Source organism: Triticum aestivum, chromosome 1B (assembly GCF_018294505.1).
Source record: "Triticum aestivum cultivar Chinese Spring chromosome 1B, IWGSC CS RefSeq v2.1, whole genome shotgun sequence".
NCBI lineage: Eukaryota > Viridiplantae > Streptophyta > Magnoliopsida > Poales > Poaceae > Triticum > Triticum aestivum.
Genome location: NC_057795.1, coordinates 69,171,150 through 69,184,587, shown reverse-complemented (window position 1 = coordinate 69,184,587; position 13,438 = coordinate 69,171,150). Strand labels below are relative to the sequence as shown.

At 42.4% G+C, this 13,438-nt stretch overlaps 1 long non-coding RNA gene across 1 annotated transcript; it reads left to right on the top strand.

Moving 5' to 3' along the window:
- The first annotated feature begins 301 nt into the window (after positions 1-301).
- Positions 302-3,671, top strand: LOC123086980 (uncharacterized). Its single transcript, XR_006441192.1, has 3 exons — positions 302-718; positions 817-2,288; positions 3,505-3,671. It is a non-coding gene; the product is annotated as an uncharacterized lncRNA (long non-coding RNA).
- Positions 3,672-13,438: the final 9,767 nt, after the last annotated feature.

The following is a 13,438-nucleotide window of genomic DNA, read 5'->3' as shown; positions in this document are numbered from 1 at the left end:
CGAGCACAACTATCTAGGTAGTCCCTAGAAGCATAGGGTAGTCCATTATAAAATATATCAAGTATTTCATTTTTATTAAGAGGATGATTAGGCAAAGCATTAAGTATAATTGGAGAAGCCTCCCCCAAGCTTGAGGGAAACCTGTTAATCCATGACGGATTTCTCATGACATTTTTGAAATCTGTCACGGACGGCCTGGCACAGCCCCGCAAGCCCGCTCAAAGCCCGCTCAAGCCCACCTAACTATTCCCATATAAAATGCTAACCCTAAATCCTCCTCCCTGTCCCCTCCTCTCTCCATCCGCAGCCCCTCCCTCATCTCCCACCGCACGCCGCCACCCACCACATCTTCGTGTCCTTCCTCCCATAGCTCGCCGCCGGCCCTCCCATCCCTTCTTCTCACCTCGCAGCTCCGACAACTACCAGATCCACCGCATCCCCCACCCATCCATCCCTCTCGCAATACATCCATTCCTCTCCGGCGCTCGCCTGTGACCCTTAGCCATGGCTAGGGTTTTGGCCGTGGCATTGTGTCCAACACTTCACATCTCCGGCGGCTCCTCTCCATCCACACATCGTGTCTCCGGTAGCTCCTCTCCATCCACACCCCTCTTCCTTGAGCCCACCTTGCCGGCTGTGCGGTGATGCCGCTAGGCAACGTCCAGTGGCGAGCGACCAACTCCTGGGCCGCCGTCCGCGACACCTCTTCTCCACCAAGGTTAGCCCCCCGTCCGACCAAGATCACTATAGCCCCCTCCCTCATGTCCCCCACCTGCCTCTCGTGATTTGTTTTGATCCCCTAATGCATGTGTGCAGGAATTGTTTGAGAGTCCTGCAATTCGTGAACAGTTTCTGAGTACTTAGCATTCAAGGAGCAGCTTGTCAATGAGCAGTCTGTCTGAGGATGAATTTTAGCAGTTGTAGGTTTCCATTCTACTTGTAGTGAATAACCTTATGAATTCATTCTCTCTGTCTTGACAACAGTTCCAGCAGCAAATTTGTGCTTCTTCTTGATTCACCGACTAGTCTGTATACTGTCTTTGGGTTCAGAGTGTGTTGTGTACTCGTCAAATTGATGGCCTTTTTCAATCGTTGATGTATCATGTATCTTAGGGAAGGAGGCAAGAAGGGATATACCAAGTTACAATATTATTGATGAGTTTTTTTCAATGCTATACAATATAGTTCTTATTTCACTTGCAATGTTAAATTCTTTGGTGCCCATCAGTTTAGTCAATCTTTTAATCCCCTTTCTTACTATATACAGTAGATAGTACTTAATGATGCATGCGTATTTGAACAGTGGCGTCACCTCTGTTCCTATATAGATTCATAACAAAGGTCCAACACTGTCAGTGTCGATTACCTAGCGTGGCTACTGCCCTCTCTAACTATAAGGCTGTGTTGTCTGTGCGTGCTGACAAGGTGCTGGCAGCTAGGGGATCTGGTGCAGCAGCCGGTGTGTTGTGTGTGCGTGCTTCCTCTCTGAATGTTTAACACTGATTTTTCTCTGAATGTTTCTATATCCTCTACACTGTAGGGTACCAAGTAGAGACAAACAACAGGGTACAAAGCAGAGTCAAACCACCGCACTATGGTATTTGGCCTTTTATCAAGTTCTAATTTCACTTTAGAATATTTCCCTAGGTCTTGGAGACATGATTTCTGTTACTGTATTAACATGTCGACATGTTCTGTTTAGTGATTTCTCCCTAGGTACTTTTCTTTTTCTATCCTTGTTGTCTCATGCAGCCAGCCAGGTGAATATGTATGCCAAAAATATGTTTAATCTGAACCTAAGAAGAAAATTACATCGTTACATTGTGGCAGTCCTACAGTAATAATACAGAGGTTTAAACCTGTTAATTTGTGTACTAAACACATCTATTAGCGAGTCAATTTAGAGTAGTATTACTACTTTTAGTTGTGCATCTGCTACTAGTACCAAGGCCAAGTGTTTGCTCACTCTCTCAACCTTGAGGCAGACACCGAGCTAGCTAGCACTTGCCATCAGAGTGACACAACGCATTGGTTCTTCAACTCCTTTGCTCCATCACTAGGTTGCCTTCCTGAATAGTGCTCGTGACAAGTGATCCTAAATCATTTTTCTTCATGTTATTCCTCTTTTTATTTCGATCACTTAACAATCTAATTGTCTGATTATGATCTCTTGTTTTTGGGATGCAGGTCTAGGTAGCTCTGTAACAGTCGTCCACTGCATTGTGCACAATAGAGCTTGAGAGGGCAACCATGGTGGTCGTTGGGAGCTGAACCACGATCAACCAAGGGTTAGTTCTCCACTGTCACTCCTATGATTTCTCCGCTATTTTCATTCCCCGGCTCAACTACTACTGAACTACACCTATCACCTTGTTCACAAATGTACTTGTTCATTTCATTATTGTTTCCGCCATAAATAATAGTACTCTCAATGCTGGTCAAGTGGGAAAGCCCTAGCCCTGAGCATATAGAATTGTTATGAAAAGAAGTAACAAGGATACTAGACTAGCTTTTCTACCCGTTCTTCAATATAAGCAGAGCATGATCAATTCAGGCCTCGCTTTCCTAACTATTAGTTCACTGTTTATCAAGTATTTTCTTGTTTCATAATTCACTACAGTACACATTTTGAATTTTTCATGTAATAACAAGTACACCGCTTAGTACTCCACAAATAAACTATTAGTGTGGGAGATCTCTCAGTGAAACTGTATCTTATTCTTTGTCAATATTTTGTATGGCATTTGAAGTTCACTTGGCAAGCAAGTATTGTTTAGTACTGTATTTTTTGTCGCTTTGAGATAACTTGCAGCATAAACATTGGGTTATATAGTCCACAACATTACATACTTTGGTTTGAACTTGTCCTATGTTTATGTCCAGTTTGTGTTAATTATCTTGAAGTTAGTCTACCACTTCTTTACTGTCATTCTTTTTTGTTAAGGAATGGTGTGGTACAGTGTTTGCTGGCAGAATTTTCTTTACATAATTTTCAGCTGATCGCTTGTACAGAAAATTTTAATCCAGAAAAACTAAGTACTTGTACAGGCGCGTATAGCTTCCTCTCACAAAAGAAACTAAGTGCCTGCCTCTCACTTTTGTTTTCATTTCTTTTAGAGTATAGAAATGTTTGATCCAGATAAACTTAATACCTGTACTGGGGCACAACTTCCTCTCACAAAAAAATAAAACTAAGTACTTGTTCGTGTCATGTTTGTTTGCTTTCTTCTTTGAGAAATCTCATGTTTGTTTGCTAGTCCGGAAAATAGGCAAGTCCCAGCCGGGTTAGCCACATGCACTTGCTGTTTGTTTGGTCCAGAACCAATGGCTGAACCAACTGCTGCTGTTATTGCACTTTTAGTTCTGTGATGTGTGTTTGTTACTTGTCACTTGTAGGCTAACTTGATTATACTTTCATTTGTCACACTTTTCTTTGGACTAAATTTGCTTGTCACTTGTAGGCTAACTTGATTATAATTTTGAATGTGTTTTGATTCTATGCAGGTTTGCCACCGTGTTACTGGAGATTGAAGTTTTTTAGCAGGAATTAATTGGGTCTGGATAGCTGCCTTGAATTGCTGTAGTGTTGGAGATTAAAATCAGCTAGTAGTGCATTTTCTTTGAAGCCATGTAACTCAATTTTTTAAAAGATGCTTATAGCGCTAGATATGCTCGTGATGTTTTGATATTAAGCTTTGTTTTTTCAAATCAGACTAGATTGTTGGAAATCTGTTTTGTCATGTAAACAATTGCTATTTTTTGAATGAATATAATTTGGTTGCCCTGTTGTAAATTGTTTTGTATATAGAAAACCGGCTATACTAAAATGGAGCTAATAGTTTGAACCAAAAAACAGGTAGGCTAATGGCAGGACAAAGATAAATAACTGATCGGTTGGACTGTTCAAAATTATTGGGCCAAATCCCTAATTGGGCTGTTTACAACATGGGCCATGTTAGTCTCCATGTCAGATCCACGTAAACGCCTTGTTAGGTCCACGTTGCATCCACGTCATGTAAATCGGTGACGGTTTGTTCCTTCACAGCCCAGTTTGGGCTTGGCGGGCCTGAGGCAGATCCGTGACGGCCAAGTACCGTCATGGAAGGTACGATGTCAAATTATGACGTGATATACATGACGGATCTCAGATCCTTCGTGGACCTGAACGCATGACAAATTTTGGTTGATTTGTGATGGACTAGGACCGTCACGTATTAACAAGTTTCTTGTAGTTCTTTTTCAATTTGCACAAAGTTAAATATTTTCTATAAGACATCTTGTTTCTCATGAGCAGGAATATATTTTTCAAAGAAGTAGTATATCATATCCTAGGGACTATGCACACAACCAGGAGCAAGAGATTAAACCAAGTGAGAAAGGAAACAACTTAAGAATATAGTAGTAGCGATTTTTTTTCTCGTGAGCAAATAGGGTGGCTATATCATTTAATTTAGTAAGGTGTGCCACAACAGTTTCAGATTCATAACCATGGGAAGGATCATATTCAACCAAAGTAATTAACTTAGGATCGACAGAGAATTCAAAATCCTTATCAGTAACAAAGATAGGAAAAGTAGTGAACTTAGGACCATATTTCACTCTTCCTATCATAGACTTTCTTTCAGCTTACTCAATAATTTCTTAACATATTCTCCATCATTACAAGCAAGAAACTCTCTAGCTATCTCCCCATCCATAACATAACCCTCATGTATCTTAGGCATTTCAACTATAGTAGGAGAGCTAGGCAATATAAGTGAATCATAATTTTCAGTTGTTTCATTAGTTTCAGCACTCTCAATTTCTTTAGCTTTATCAAGTTGTTCATCAAGAAATTCACCTAGTGGAACATTATTATCAAGCAAAGTACTAGCATCATTCATAGCGGAAGTAGCATCATCAATTACTTGTGACCTATCAGAATTAATAGCAGGTGGTGGTGTCACAAGTCTACTCAAAACAGAAGGTGAATCAAGTGCAAAGCTAGATGGCAGTTCCTTACCTTCCCTCGTGTTAGTGTCTTTCAGATTCTTCAGAGTGATCAACCTATATAATTCCCAAGTGACACAACAAATAGAGTTATGCTCCCCGGCAATGGCGCCAGAAAAAATGTCTTGATAACCCACAAGTATAGTGGATCGTGACAATCTTCAAGGGTGGTATTTCACCAAAAAATTATTGATTCTACACAAGGGGAGCAAAAGAATATTTGCAAGTATTAGCAGTTGAGTTGTCAATTCAACCACACTTGGAGAACTAAATATCTGCAGCAAAGTTTTTAGTAGCTGATACGTCTCCAATGTATCTATCATTTTTGATTGTTCCATGCTATTATATTATCATTATTAGATGTTTTACAATCATTTTATAGCAACTTTATATCATTTTTTGGGACTAACCTATGGACATAGTGCCTAGTGTCAGTTGCTATTTTTTGCTTTTTTTACTTTGCAGAATATCAGTACCAAACAGAGTCCAAATGCACCGAAACTTTTTGGAGACTTTTTTTGGACCAAAAGACAGAAGATGGGCCAAAGAAGTACCAGATGGGTGGCCCGAGGGGAGCACAACCCCCCTCCCCCAGGGCGCGCCCTGGTGGGTTGTGCCCACCTCAGTGGCCTCCCACACCAGCTCTTCGCTCTATAAATACCCCAATATTTGAAAAATCTTAGGGGAGTCGATGAAACAAAATTCCTGCCACTGCAAGTTCCAGAACCACGAGATCCAATCTAGGCACCATCACGGAGGGGTCCATCGTCCTCAGTGGTCCCTCTTCGATGATGCGTGAGTAGTTAGTGGCTAGATGGCTTCTTCTCTCTTTTTGATTATCAATACAATGGTATCTTGGAGATCTATTTGATGTAACTCTTTTTGCGGTGTGTTTATTGGGATCCAATGAACTTTGAGTTTATGATCGGATCTATATATCCATGAAAGTTATTTGAGTTTTTGATCTCTTATACGCATGATTACTTATAGCCTCGAATTTCTTCTTCGAATCTTTGGTTTAGTTAGGCCGACTAGATCGATTTTTCTTGCCCTGGAAAGAGGTGCTTTGTGATGGGTTCTATCGTGCGGTGTTCTTTCCCAGTGACAGAAGGGTCACCAAGACATGCATGTATCATTGCTATTAAGTATAAGAAGATGGGGGCTATCCCTACACGAATAGATCTTGTCTACATCATGTCATCGTTCTTATTTCATTACTCCATTTTTCCATGAACTTAATACACTAGATGCATGTTGGATAGTGGTTGATGTTTGGAGTAATAGTAGTAGATGCAGGCAGGAGTCAATCTGCTAATCTTAGACGTGACGCCTATATAATGATCATTGCATGGATATCCTCATAATTATCCGATGTTCTATCAATTGCCCAACAGTAATATGTTTACCCACCGTGTGCTATTTCTTGAGAGAAGCCACTAGTGAAATCTACGGCCCCCAGGTCTATTTTACCATCATATATTTGCAGATCTATATTGCTATTTGCCTTTTCTTTTATTTGCATATTTTATTTTCAGATCTATATTATCAAAAACCCAAAAATATCTTGCGGAGTTTTATTTGCTATTATTTGCATCTATCAATCTATCATAATTTTTATCCCGTCAACTTGACAATTCCTGGCACCATTACCCGAAAGGGATTGACAACCCCTTTTACACATCGGGTTGCAAGTATTTGTTCTTTGTGTGCAGGTGTCGTTTACATAGTGTTGCTTGGTTCTCCTACTAGTTCGATAACCTTGGTTTCATAACTAAGGGAAATACCTACCGAAGTTGTGATGCATCATCCCTTCCTCTTTGGGGAAATACGAACGTAGTTCAAGCGACATCAGTAGCACAGTAATATCATAGTTTGATAGCAGTAGTAACAGTAACAATAGAAGTTTGGGGTGATTATAACAGCTGCAGCAACGAAAGTAACTTAGCAAAGATCAATATGAAAAAAAGCATACGCATTGGATCAGTGATGGATAAAACTCCTCATGCAACAGTCACAACCTAGAGTGATACCCAATAGCTCCAATTCAACAATGTAACATTGGCATGTATTACGTATATAGTGATATGTGCTTATAATAAGAACTTGCATGACATTTTTGACCTACCCTCCTGTGGCAGCGGTGTCCATAAGGAAATCTAAGGGATATTAAGGCCTCCTTTTAATAGAGACCAGAAACAAAGCATTAGCACTTAGTGAATACATGAACTCCTCCTACTACGCTAATCACCAAAAAGAATCCAAGTTATTGTCACCTTGGGGTATACGGATCATAATACGTAATAGGTGTATACAACTTGCAAGATAGGATCAAGAACTCAAATATATTCCTGAAAACATTAAGGGTTCAGATCTAAAATCATGGCACTCGGGCCCTAGTGACAAACATTAAGCATAGCAAAGTCATGGCAACATCAATCTCAAAACATAGTGGATACTAGGGATCAAGCCCAAACAAATTGACTCGATTACATGACAAATCACATCCAACTCCATCACCATCCAGCAAGCCTACGAAGGAATTAATCACTCCCGGTAGTGAGCATCATGAAATTGGTAATGAAGAAGGGTTGGTGATGATGATGGCGACTGATATGTCCCCAACGTATCTATAATTTTTTTATTGTTCCATGCTATTACATTATATGTTTTGGATGTTTTATATGCATTAATATGCTATTTTATATTATTTTTGGGACTAAATTATTAACCTAGAGCCCAGTGCCAGTTTATGTTTTTCCTTGTTTTTGAGTTTTACAGAAAAGGAATATCAAACGAAGTCTGAACGGAATAAAACTTTCGCCATGATTTTTGTTGGACCAGAAGACATCCACAGAACTTGGAGGCAAAGTCAGAAGAGTCGTAAGGGCTCCGCAAGCCCTCAGGGCACGCCCTAGGGGGGCGCCCCTGGCTTGTGGGGCCCCCGAGAGTCCACCGACCTCCCTCTCAGCTCTATAAATCCTCAAATATTCCAAAACAACCAGAAGGGTCCACCAAAATACTTTTCCGCCGTCGTAACCTGTTGTTCGCGTGAGATCCTGATGACCCACAAGTATACGATTTCAATTGTAACCTTTTCGATAAGTAAGAGTGTTGAACCCAATGAGGAGCGGAAGGAAATGACAAGTGGTTTTCAGCAAGGTAATGTCCGCAAGTGCTAAACATGTAAGTGTTGGAAATATGCCCTAGAGGCAATAACAAAAGGATTATTATTATATTTCTTTGTTCATGATAGTTGTCTTTTATTCATGCTATAATTGTATTATCCGGAAATCATAATACACGTGTGAATACATAGACCACAATACGTCCCTAGTGAGCCTCTATTTGACTAGCTCGTTGGTCAACAGATAGTCATGGTTTCCTGACTATGGACATTAGATGTCGTTGATAACGGGATCACATCATTGGGAGAATGATGTGATGGACAAGACCCAATCCTAAGCATAGCACAAGATCGTGTAGTTCGTTTTGCTAGAGCTTTTCCTATGTCAAGTATCTCTTCCTTAGACCATGAGATCGTGTAACTCCTAGATACCGTAGGAGTGCTTTGGGTGTACCAAACATCACAACGTAACTGGGTGACTATAAAGGTGCACTACAGGTATCTCCGAAAGTGTCTGTTGGGTTGACACGGATCGAGACTGGGATTTGTCACTCCGTATGACGGAGAGGTATCTCTGGGCCCACACAGTAATGCATCATCATAATGAGCTCAAAGTGACCAAGTGTTTGGTCACAGGATCATGCATTACGGTACGAGTAAAGTGACTTGCCGGTAACGAGACTGAACGGGGTATTGGGATACCAACGATCGAGTCTCGGGCAAGTAACGTACCGTTTGACAAAGGGAATTGTATACGGGGTTGATTGAATCCTCGACATCGTGGTTCATCCGATGAGATCATCGAGAAGCATGTGGGAGACAACATGGGTATCCAGATCCTGCTGTTGGTTATTGATCGGAGAGCCTTCTCGGTCATGTCTGCATGTCTCAAGAACCAGTAGGGTCTACACACTTAAGGTTCGGTGACGCTAGGGTTATTAGGAAGACTTGTATGTGATTACCGAATGTTGTTCGAAGTCCCGGATGAGATCCCGGACGTCACGAGGAGTTCCGGAATAGTACAGAGGTGAATATTTATATATGGGAAGTTGTCATACGGTCACCGGAAAGTTTCGGGGCCATATCGGTATTGTACCGGGGCCACCGGAGGGGTTCCGGGGGTCCACCGGGAGGGGCCACCCCTCTCGGAGGGCCTCATGGGTCGTAGGGGGCAGGGAACCAGCCCCTCGAGGGCTGGGCGCCCCCCCCCCTTGGGCCCATGCGCCTAGGGTTTGGGGGGAAACCCTAGTGGGGGCGCTCCCCTTGCTTGGGGGGCAAGCCCCCTCCCTTGGCCGCCCCCCCTCTAGAACTCATCTAGAGGGGGCCGGCCCCCTTCCCCCTTCCCCTATAAATAGAGGGGCGAGGGGAGGGCTGCATAGGACATCCAAGGCGCAGCCCCTCCCCTCCCCAACACCTCTCCTCCTCCGTTAAGTGCTTGGTGAAGCCCTGTCGGAGTACTGCCTCTCCACCATCACCACGCCGTCGTGCTGCTGCTGGAGCCTTCTTCCTCAACCTCTCCTTCCCCCTTGCTGGATCAAGAAGGAGGAGACGTCATCAGCTCCGTATGTGTGTTGAACGCGGAGGTGCTGTCCGTTCGGCAGTTGGTCATCGGTGATTTGGATCACGGCGAGTATGACTCCATCATCCCCGTTCCCTTGAACGCTTCCGCACGCGATCTACAAGTGGTACATAGATGCATCTCTCTCCTATCACTCATTGCTTAGATGAACTCATAGATGGATCTTGGTGAAACCGTAGGAAAAATTTTAATTTTCTGCAACGTTCCCCAACAGTGGCATCATGAGCTAGGTCTATGCGTAGTTCTCTATTGCACGAGTAGAACACAATTTTGTTCTGGGCTTAGATCTTGTCAACTTGCTTGCCGCTACTAGTCTTATTTTTCTTCAGCGGTATTGTGGGATGAAGCGGCCCGGACCGACCTTACACGTACGCTTACGTGAGACAGGTTCCACCGACTGACATGCACCAGTTGCATAAGGTGGCTAGCGGGTGTCTGTCTCTCCCACTTTAGTTGGAGCGGATTGGACGAAAAGGGTCCTTATGAAGGGTAAATAGAAGTTGACAAAATTACACTGTGGTTATTCGTAGGTAAGAAAACTTTCTTGCTAGAATCCAATTGCAGCCACGTAAAAGATGCAACAACAATTAGAGGACGTCTAACTTGTTTTTGCAGCAATTGTCATGTGATGTGATATGGCCAGAAGTTGTGATGAATGATGAATGACATATTGTGATGTATAAGATCATGTTCTTGTAATAGGAATCATGACTTGCATGTCGATGAGTATGAAAACCGGCAGGAGCCATAGGAGTTGTCTTTATTTTTTGTATGACCTGCGTGTCATTGAAGAACGCCATGTAAATTACTTTACTTTATTGCTAAACGCGTTAGCCATAGAAGTATAAGTAGTCCTTGGCATGACAACTTCATGAAGACACGATGAGGGAGATCATGATGATGGATATCATGGTGTCATGCCAGTGACGAAGATGATCATGGAGCCCCGAAGATGGAGATCAAAGGAGCTATATGATATTGGCCATATCATGTCACTATTATATAATTGCATGTGATGTTTATTATGTTTATGCATCTTGTTTACTTAGAACGACGGTAGAAAATAAGATGATCCCTTATAATAATTTCAAGAAAGTGTTCCCCCTAACTGTGCACCGTTGCTAAAGTTCGTCATTTCGAAGCACCACATGATGATCGGGTGTGATAGATCCTTACGTTCACATACAATGGGTGTAAGACAGTTTTACACATGCATAAACACTTAGGGTTAACTTGACGAGCCTAGCATGTAAAGACATGGCCTCGGAACACAAGAGACCGAAAGGTCGAACATGAGTCGTATGGAAGATACGATCAACATGGAGATGTTCACCGATGATGACTAGTCCGTCTCACGTGATGATCGGACACGGCCTAGTCGACTCGGATCGTGTAACACTTAGATGACTAGAGGGATGTCTAATCTGAGTGGGAGTTCATTAAATAATTTGATTAGATGAACTTAATTATCATGAACTTAGTCTAAAATATTTGCAAAATATGTCTTGTAGATCAAATGGCCAACGCTAATGTCAACATGAACTTCAACGTGTTCCTAGAGAAAACCAAGCTGAAAGATGATGGTAGCAACTATTCGGACTGGGTCCGGAACCTGAGGATTATCCTCGTAGCAGCCAAGAAAGCATATGTCCTAGAAGGACCGCTAGGTGAAGCACCCATCCCAGAGAACCAAGACATTATGAATGCTTGGCAGTCACGTGCTCATGATTACTCCCTCGTTCGGTGCGGCATGCTTTATAGCTTAGAACCGGGGCTCCAAAAGCGTTTTGAGAAACACGGAGCATATGAGATGTTCGAGGAGCTGAAAATGGTTTTTCAAGCTCATGCCCGGGTCGAGAGATATGAAGTCTCCGACAAGTTCTATAGTTGTAAGATGGAGGAAAATAGTTCTGTCAGTGAGCACATACTCAAAATGTCTGGGTTGCACAACCGCCTGTCCCAGCTGGAGATCAACCTCCCGGACGAGGCGGTCATTGACAGAATCCTTCAGTCACTCCCACCAAGCTACAAGAGCTTTGTGATGAACTACAATATGCAGGGGATGGTAAAGACCATTCCTGAAGTATTTTCAATGCTGAAGTCAGCAGAGGTTGAAATCAAGAAAGAACATCAAGTGTTGATGGTCAATAAGACCACTAAGTTCAAGAAGGGCAAGGGTAAGAAGAACTTCAAGAAGGACGGCAAAGATGTTACCGCACCCGGTAAGCCAGTTATCGGGAAGAAGTCAAAGAATGGACCCAAGCCTGAGACTGAGTGCTTTTATTGCAAAGGAAAGGGTCACTGGAAGCGGAACTGCCCCAAATACTTAGCGGACAAGAAGGCCGGCAACACTAAAGGTATATTTGATATACATGTAATTGATGTGTACCTTACCAGTACTCGTAGTAACTCCTGGGTATTTGATACCGGTGTCGTTGCTCATATTTGTAACTCACAGCAGGAGCTACGGAATAAGCGGAGACTGGCGAAGGACGAGGTGACGATGTGCGTCGGGAATGGTTCCAAGGTCGATGTGATCGTTGTCGGCACGCTACCTCTACATTTACCTACGGGATTAGTTTTAAACCTCAATAATTGTTATTTAGTGAGAAGTTTGAGCATGAACATTGTATCTGGATCTCGTTTGATGCGAGATGGCTACTCATTTAAATCCGAGAATAATGGTTGTTCTATTTATATGAGAAATATGTTTTATGGTCATGCCCCGATGGTCAATGGTTTATTCTTAATGAATCTCGAACGTAATGTTACACATATTCATAGTGTGAATACCAAAAGATGTAAAGTTGATAACGATAGTCCCACATACTTGTGGCACTGCCGCCTTGGTCACATTGGTGTCAAGCGCATGAAGAAGCTCCATGCTGATGGACTTTTAGAGTCTCTCGATTATGAATCATTTGACACATGCGAACCATGCCTCATGGGCAAAATGACCAAGACTCCGTTCTCCGGAACAATGGAGCGAGCAACCAACTTATTGGAAATCATACATACCGATGTGTGCGGTCCAATGAGCATTGAGACTCGCGGAGGATATCGTTATGTTCTCACTCTCATTGATGACTTAAGTAGATATGGGTATGTCTACTTGATGAAACACAAGTCTAAGACCTTTGAAAAGTTCAAGGAATTTCAGAACGAGGTAGAGAATCAACATGAATGAAAGATAAAATTCTTACGATCAGATCGTGGAGGAGAATATTTAAGTCATGAATTTGGTACACACTTAAGGAAATGTGGAATCGTTTCACAACTCACGCCGCCTAGAACACCTTAGCGTAACGGTCCGTCCGAACATCGTAATCGCACTCTATTGGATATGGTGCGATCTATGATGTCTCTTACCGATTTACCGCTATCATTTTGGGGATACGCTCTAGAGACAGCTACATTCACTTTAAATAGGGCATCGTCTAAATCCGTTGAGACGACACCGTATGAATTATGGTTTGGGAAGAAACCTAAGCTGTCGTTTCTAAAAGTTTGGGGATGCGATGCTTATGTCAAGAAACTTCAACCTGAAAAGCTCGAACCCAAGTCGCCAAAATGCGTCTTCATAGGATACCCTAAGGAAACCATTGGGTATACCTTGTACCTTAGATCCGAAGGCAAGATCTTTGTTGCCAAGAACGGATCCTTTCTGGAAAAAGAGTTTCTCTCGAAAGGAGTAAGTGGGAGGAAAGTAGAACTCGATGAAGTACTACCTCTTGAACCGGAAAGTA